The sequence below is a fragment of the Cucumis sativus genome, chromosome 3 (assembly GCF_000004075.3).
Source record: "Cucumis sativus cultivar 9930 chromosome 3, Cucumber_9930_V3, whole genome shotgun sequence".
Classification (NCBI taxonomy): Eukaryota; Viridiplantae; Streptophyta; class Magnoliopsida; order Cucurbitales; family Cucurbitaceae; genus Cucumis; species Cucumis sativus.
In genome coordinates, this window is record NC_026657.2 from 13,793,456 (window position 1) to 13,801,375 (window position 7,920).

A 7,920-nucleotide genomic window follows, 5' to 3' on the forward strand; every position below is an offset into this window, starting at 1 on the left:
GGAAAATAGAATTTATTATAAGTGTAATTATTTTATAAAATTCTTCTAAAACAAAACTCCTAATTAATTTTGTACAAAAATTTATTCTTCTAAATTTTGGAAAAGACATTAAATAGTGAGATTGATGCATTAATTAAAAAGAAAGTATTTCTAAGTTTTTACGGAGAGTAGATAAGATCGGCAATAAAATAATGTTTTTCTTCTTCAAAACTACGTTCAAGGAATAATTTGATTTGATGTTTAGTTTGAAATTTATGGAATATGATAATTGTGAATAAAAAGAATTAATTGTTTGAATATATCTAAATATATAGAAAAACGATTTTTTTTAAAGAAAATAATCCTATATAATTAGACATAAAATTTGTTAAAAAACCAATCCTAATAATCCTATACGTTTTAAAATTAAAAATAATTATAATAATCCTATATGTTTTGAAATTAAAAATAATCCTAATAATCCTAATAATCATATATGTTTTTTAATTTAAAAAAAGTAAAAGGTCAGCAATTGTTTTCACAGCTTTTGTAATATGCCATTTAAAAAAGAGAGGTATATAAAAAGTTCTCAACCTTTTGATTTTACATTTTCACAACAAAATAATAAAACAAAATATTGCATTAAAATAGAGATATCTTTGAAAATATATTATAGGTGCTTCGACCTTTTAACTCTTCTGCTCTCTAATTTAGTGATTGGGCTAACAAATCCCATGCAATTATTAAACAAACAAACATCTATTTTGTGGCATTACAAAACAATGACATTTCAAAATATATATGCAACCTTTCTTTAACATATTCCATGAAAATATATGTTTCTTAACTTATGTTATGTGAATAACCCAACCACACATATATTTTAGTTCCTAATATATATTTGAGGTTGGTTAAAGTATGTTTTTTTAATTTTGAATAAATGTTTACTATCTACAATAATTCAAATATTGAATTGTGAGTCAAATAAATTATAAAGTTAAAAATTAATGGATATATTCTATATAATTATTTTTTAAAGAAAATCAAATATTTGTTAGACATGTTTAATTGGTGGGGTATATTAAACCTATGTTTTAAAAAGTGAGATATAAAATTAAAACCTTAAGATCATATTTTATAATTCATTATTTTTTAAAATTATTAAATTTTTTTAAAAAATTCAGTGAGAATTTAAACGGTAAGAAAATCATTATAATTAAATTTTTCTAAAAAATTAAATTATTATAAATGATAAAAGTGTTAAATTATAATAAAATCTACTAGTAATATATGTGAATTTTTTTTTAATTACTTAAAATTATTACTATTAATACTACATCAAATTTATTGACATTTTACCGATTTAATTTTTTTTTATCTATTTTGAAAATTATTCTTAAGAAATGGATTATAGAAAAGAAGGAAAAAAAATGTAAATTCATCCATCAAGATTCGAAAAATAAACATGTCTATATTAGTAGAATTATGAATCTAAATTTTTTAAATTTATATAGAAACACATTTAAATTCAAAAGTAATCTTTCTTCTAAAATTGAAATCAAATGTTAACTACTAATTAAATTATTGTGTTTGAAGTTACCTAGTTTCAAATACAAACAATTTTAAATGGTCAAGATCAATGAAGTGGGGCTTCTCATCATTCAGTTGTCGCCTTTGTTTTCGTTGTTGTTGAAATATCGAAGTGGGGTCTCTAACTTGTATTATTTTTTAATACCTATAAAATGTTGACGTATGTGATAACGTTATTGTAAACTTTTTAGTATAACAATTTAAAAGTTGAGAAAGAAAAAAAAATTGTTTTATTCTTTTAATTTAAATATAACAAAATTTTCAAAGATTTTAAATATTTCAAACAAGTATATTTTGTCAAAAGATAAATATTTTAAATTATCAAATATATTTTTCATGACATTTTGTATCTTCAACTGCAAATTTTTTATTGATTCAAGAAAATTGAAAATATATTATTGATTTATACGTGTGCTATAAAATGTATTCTACTCTATCATCCAATAGGGAGTCTTCTACTCCTCCTACAACTTATTCTCCGGCTGTCACTTCTGACAAAAGATTTGTGTCAAGATCCGAGATCAAAACTTTTTTTTTCAAAAATCGACTGTGGTCTAGGATCCTAGCATAGAACTTGAACATCAAAGTCTCACTCTAGATGATACAGTTTCAAAAATCTTTCATGAGTACTTCAATTTTCTTCTATAAGATCTCATAAAAACAAAAAAAAAAATTATGAGTTTATTCTAGTAGACACAAAGTTTGTAGAAATAACTCATGTTCCAGACAAAAATGATCCTTACTTATTCAAGACTAAATTTTTTTAAAGCAATCAATTCAACACATTCATCAAGGTATTTTTACAAAAAAAAAAATCATTTTCAAAATCTTTTGTTCTTCAATCCTACTCATACCAAGATTACATCAAAGCTTGGTTTAAAGTATGTTGGTTTTCAAATAAAAACCATTCATGGTTCATTTCTTTTTGTCAAAATGCCTACAAAATCAATTTTTCTTTATGGTAATTTATTCAATTGTGGAATAATTTTGGTCTTACAGACGATATTCTACCAACTCCAATTCAAGAATCATATTTTTATTTTTCAGGGGCGTTGGAAGGAAAGGAACAAAAGGAAATGATTATGAAAAAGGGACGATTATGATAATTCTTGTTTGGGGGAATGAATAAGTGGAAAGGATTATAAGGGGATTATCATAATCCTCGTTTAGGGGAAGGAATATGACAAGAAAAATAATTATTATTTTTTTATAAAATTCGTACAAATGTATTTTCTTAAATTAGTATTATATATTCAATACATAATTATTAATATTTTTAATTTACCAAAGTTTGGAATTTTTATCGGGAAACATGTTCTATTAGTTTTTATAAATACGGTGTCAATTTTGAACATTTTGTTTATAAGCTTTTCGCGTGAATAAATTAATTGTTGCATAACGTGCGAAAGAAATTACATCTATTTTCTTTAAATTGATGTTGTAACTGCAATATCGAGACAATCGTTAACAAATTGATTTTAAAAAATGATGAACATCATAATAACATTAAAACCAAATGAAATGCGGGAAAAATGTGCATAATTCGTGTTTGGGACCTTCTCTTTTCAAAACATGTGTGTTTGAGACGATGGTGTAGTTATACATTGTCTTAACTTACTAATCTTACCTATGCATAATGCATCTGGGCCTTCTCTTCTACAATGCTAAGGATGAGTTGCCTAAACTAAACTAAAAAGTGGTACTGCGTATAAAAGACAGGAGGTTACTTTATATGTGCAAATAAAAGGTTTATTTTTTTCTCGATCACTTGGGTTGTTTTCTATTTCTATGACCATTATAAGTTGCTAGTTTGTCAGAAATGAACGGTCGTACTTAGATAACTGTGAAGTAGAAAAACATATATAAATGAAACACATGTTTAAATATTTGTAAAATGTATCAAAATTTGAAAAATGTAAGAAAAAGTCTCGTTTTTTTTTTGTTTTGAGTGAATTTTTTTTGAATGTGAGATAGTTGGCCAATATTATTAATAAACGAAATTCAATTTGTGGATTGTGATCCTTCATTTACCAAAGTTTAATTAGCCATTGTATTTGTGCATTTGCTAAGAAAAACATATTATGGGAACTCTTACAATTATCTAAACACAATTTGGAACATGACAAAAACATCGTATATTAAAAAAAAAAATTCCACCCGTGTTAAATTTAGCAACAAAACGAAAGTCCAAATACAATGATGTTTCGATCAAGTGTTCATAGATGGTACAGACTAAAAAAAACACATATAAATGCGACAAAAAATAACTTACGTTAGTGGAATATGTAGAAACCCCAATACCTTGAATCGTCGATCTACTTACTCGATCACACTACAGAAGACAATGACAAAATGTATATCAAGGCAACCAACTCTTGGTTTTAATGGCGTACAAGAAAAAATATAAAAAATGATGTGAGAACATATCTTTTAGTATGGACCTAACCACACGTACGAACGACATAGGAACAAACGGTTAACAGTTACATGGAAATGAAAATGTGAATAGTTGGAAAATTTTGTTTTCTGCCTCAGAGAAAGGAAATTTGTTCAATATTTTGAAATTGAACTTCATATGTAGAAACAAATGTCGTCACACATGCAATGCATTAGATGTGGAGATATGAAAGACATGACATGAACACACTTATTGGAGAAAACGAACAAATACATAGAAACCTTATCAAATGTGGTGATATGAAAGACATGGAAACCCTATCAAATGTGGTGATATGAATGACATGGAAATCTTATCAAATGTGTTGATATGAATGGCATGAAAAATACGTAATGCAAAATATAACAATATAGCATGGATGTCAAATACAGAACATACATTTCATGTGTGACAATCAACAACATTCCATGGAGAAAATGAATATCGAAAATAAACATACGTTCCACAACAAGTAAGGAAGAGGGACAATGTATATATAGGAAAGAAAGACAAAAGTTAACGATGGATGCAAAACCATCTAGAAACTTCATAGACTTCAAGAATGTACAAAAGTTCACTTTTCCAGCAGAAGTTAACATTGTAAGAAGCATGAGGCCTTACATGTCTATTTTCAATCGTATATGAAGTTCCTTTCTTATTTCAAGTTAGATAGATTTTCATGAGCTTTAATGGTGACTTTAGTCTTTTCATCGATGTTCAATATTGTACCCACCAAATTATCACAAATATTTTTCTTAATATGCATCACACCAAGTTTATGACGTAGTTTAGGATTTTGCCAATAAGAAATATTTAAAAAAATGCTTATTTTAGTCATTGTGCTTTGTCATTTGTCATTTTGATATCACATCTTGAAGGTTTTTTTGCTCAACATAAGAAAACTTATAGAATTAAATTGATTTATAATATCTTGTCCAAATAAAATATTCGAATGTGCTCACATTTCTTGTTTTCCATCATGTGGCTTACTTTTTACGCCATGCATGTGTTAAAGGTAGATATTGACGATGTCTCGTATGACAAATTATACTCTTTTGTCCCATTGAGCTTGCATCAACATTGCAAATCAGACATGCATTATAACCTTTTGTCCTCCAACCAAATAAATCACCATAACTGAAAAATCATTTATTGTTCACAACAATGCAGCATGAAGTTGGAAGAATGAAGCATTGAAACTATGTACATTAGAATATCATCCATTCACAAACTCATTTAACTCATCTATCAATGGTTGTAAGTAAATATCAATTTCTTTGCTAGGATATTTTAGACTAGGGATGAGTAAAGATAGAAAAGTGAATGGTTTCATACACTTCCAAGCTTTGAATGTGTAGCTTGGAAGTGTATTACTGGTTGCATGTTGTATGATGTGCTCATGTTTCAAATGAATTAAACCCATGAGAAGAAAGTGTTAATCTAACATTTCGAGCGTTTAAAGCAAAACAAGCATACCCAACCAACTCATATCCTCTACTGTATGTTTTGAAAGAAATATTATTTGCAACCTTGTCAACACCTTATGTGGAATTTGTTTCCGCTTTCTATTACTCAACCTATATCTCAACACCTTATGAGAAATTTGGATCTTCAACATTGCATTTCCACGACCTGGCAACATCATCCTTACTATTCTTAAGGCTTATGAAAAATTCCTAGAAGGTCGCCCAACATAAAATTACTCCAAGCTAAGCACGCTTAACTTTGGAGTTTCTATGATCGAGCCACCAAAAAGGAAGGTGCATCTTATCAGTATAGGTATTAACTTTTAAGTCTTTTTTAACATGACTTTCATGTCCTCAGGATTTCTCTCATTTAGATGTGATATTGGTTTATTCATGTCTCCCTCCTAATCTCTAAGTCTTTCTTAACATGACTTTCATGTCCTCAAAATCCCTCTCATTCAGATGTGATACTGGTTCATTCATGTTTCTCTCCTAATATCGGGTGTTACATGCCTACCAACTTTCGCTTGGTTCGTCCCCAAATCACATCTTGCTGGAAGAGGTTTCCCTCTAATACCATCTGTAACGCCTATGGCCCAAGATTCGAACCAAAAAAATTCTCAGAAAGTTATCAAAAATAGAATTGCTCCAAGCTAAGTATACTTAATTTTGGAGTTCCTATAATCGAGCCACCGAAAAAGAAGGTGTACCTTGTTGGTATAGGTATTAACTTTTAATTCTATTAAGTCTTTCTTAACATGACTTTCATGTCCTCAAGATTCCTCTCATTCAAATGTGATATCGGTTTATTCATGTCTCCTTCCTGATTTTGGGCGTTACAATACCACTATAAATAGGACCAAAGGAAATTTTTTTTCCGAAGATATTAGATTTTCTAATGAAAACGACGAATAGAAGTTCTGAATGCTGAATGGTCAGTTGAGAGGACCACTGGGCATGAGGAGAAAGCCGAAAGTAGAGAAGAAGAGAGTTGAGGCTAAGTATTTTTCGTGAGTGACAAAATAGATTTTGAAAGTGGTTTCTAAACTGTTGCTTATGTTTAAATGTTTTCTATGCTCAAATATGAGTTTATGAATAAATGTTGTGAATGATTCTTCTTAAAGTAAAATGAGTATTTCTATATGATTGAGTGGTTGTTTATAATGAAAATGTTTGTATTTATGATCTCCATTTTGAAAAGAAATGTTTTATAAATATCATATGGCCAATATTCTTTCATAACCTCGTGTTTATGCTTATTACATGACTTTGTTACCTCTGTGATAATCTATGATAGGAGTAAGCAGTAAGCTAATACTCCCTTGTTATTAATCGTGTGGTTTGTGTATAATGGTGTGGTATGATCTATCGAGGTGCTAGTGGAACTCCCAGGTAACTTGTATGATGCTAGTTAAGTATGGATCTCATGTCTCAATGAGGAGTGAATCCCATGTCAAGGCGAGTTGTGATGAAATCTTGATGTATGAGACACTGGATGAATGTGAATCCTAGGTTTGAGAAAAGATTGAATATATGATGAGATGTTGGTTTAATGTGAATCCCAAGTTTGAGGAAAGATTGAATGTGATAAGATGCTAGTGGAAATTCTTGGTAATTCACGCGACGCTGGTTGAATGTGAATCCCAGGTGCAGACAAGGGAGAAATCTCAAGTTCCGGTGATGAGTTAGAATGCATGATGGCTTGAGCGTGTGGAACTTATTTTGCTTGTGTTGATGGTTGTTGTTATTTGTTGTGATGATAGTCATATGTTTCTGATCTAATCTTCTCATTGTTTAGTATTTGAATCTTGTTGTATTTCACTAAAAGGTTCTCTCAAACTCATCACTTACTAAGTCCTTTTGACTTATGTTTTAAGTTTTTCCTCCCAGGTTGTCAAGCATTGAAGCTAAATAAAGGATTATTTTCAGGCATGAAAGCCAAGTTCAGGAGGGAACAAAGGGTTGTTATGTGAGCTCATGCGACATGTTAGCTGTGTCATCTTATCTCGCATTTAAGGAGTTGGTTGGAAAATGTCCATCTCAGAAGGAAGGCGAGATTACGTAACATCCAGGTTGGTAAGGCCAAGCCTAGGAAGCCAGAGAGCCGAAGAGCTGAGTTAGGGAAAGGTAGCCCTAAGCGTTGTGTGCAAAGTTGGGTGGTTCAATGATCAAGGTGAAGAACGAAATGAAGCCTTTACACCTCTAGGTACCCTGTCTCAAGAAGCAGCGTTTGACAGCAAAGAAAGAAAAAGAGTCTTATACTTCAAAACACTTTGGCGCGAAGACAACACCTTAGTGGAAGAAAAAGGACGTGAAGATCAGACTTGATTTTATTTAATGCAAGAAAGAAAAAGAATGTATTTGTAGTTTGAGAACTTTGTGTAAAGTGTTAAGTTAATAAATAGAGGAAGTTTATTTTTTTTATTTCGTTGTATTTTTATCTTTTGT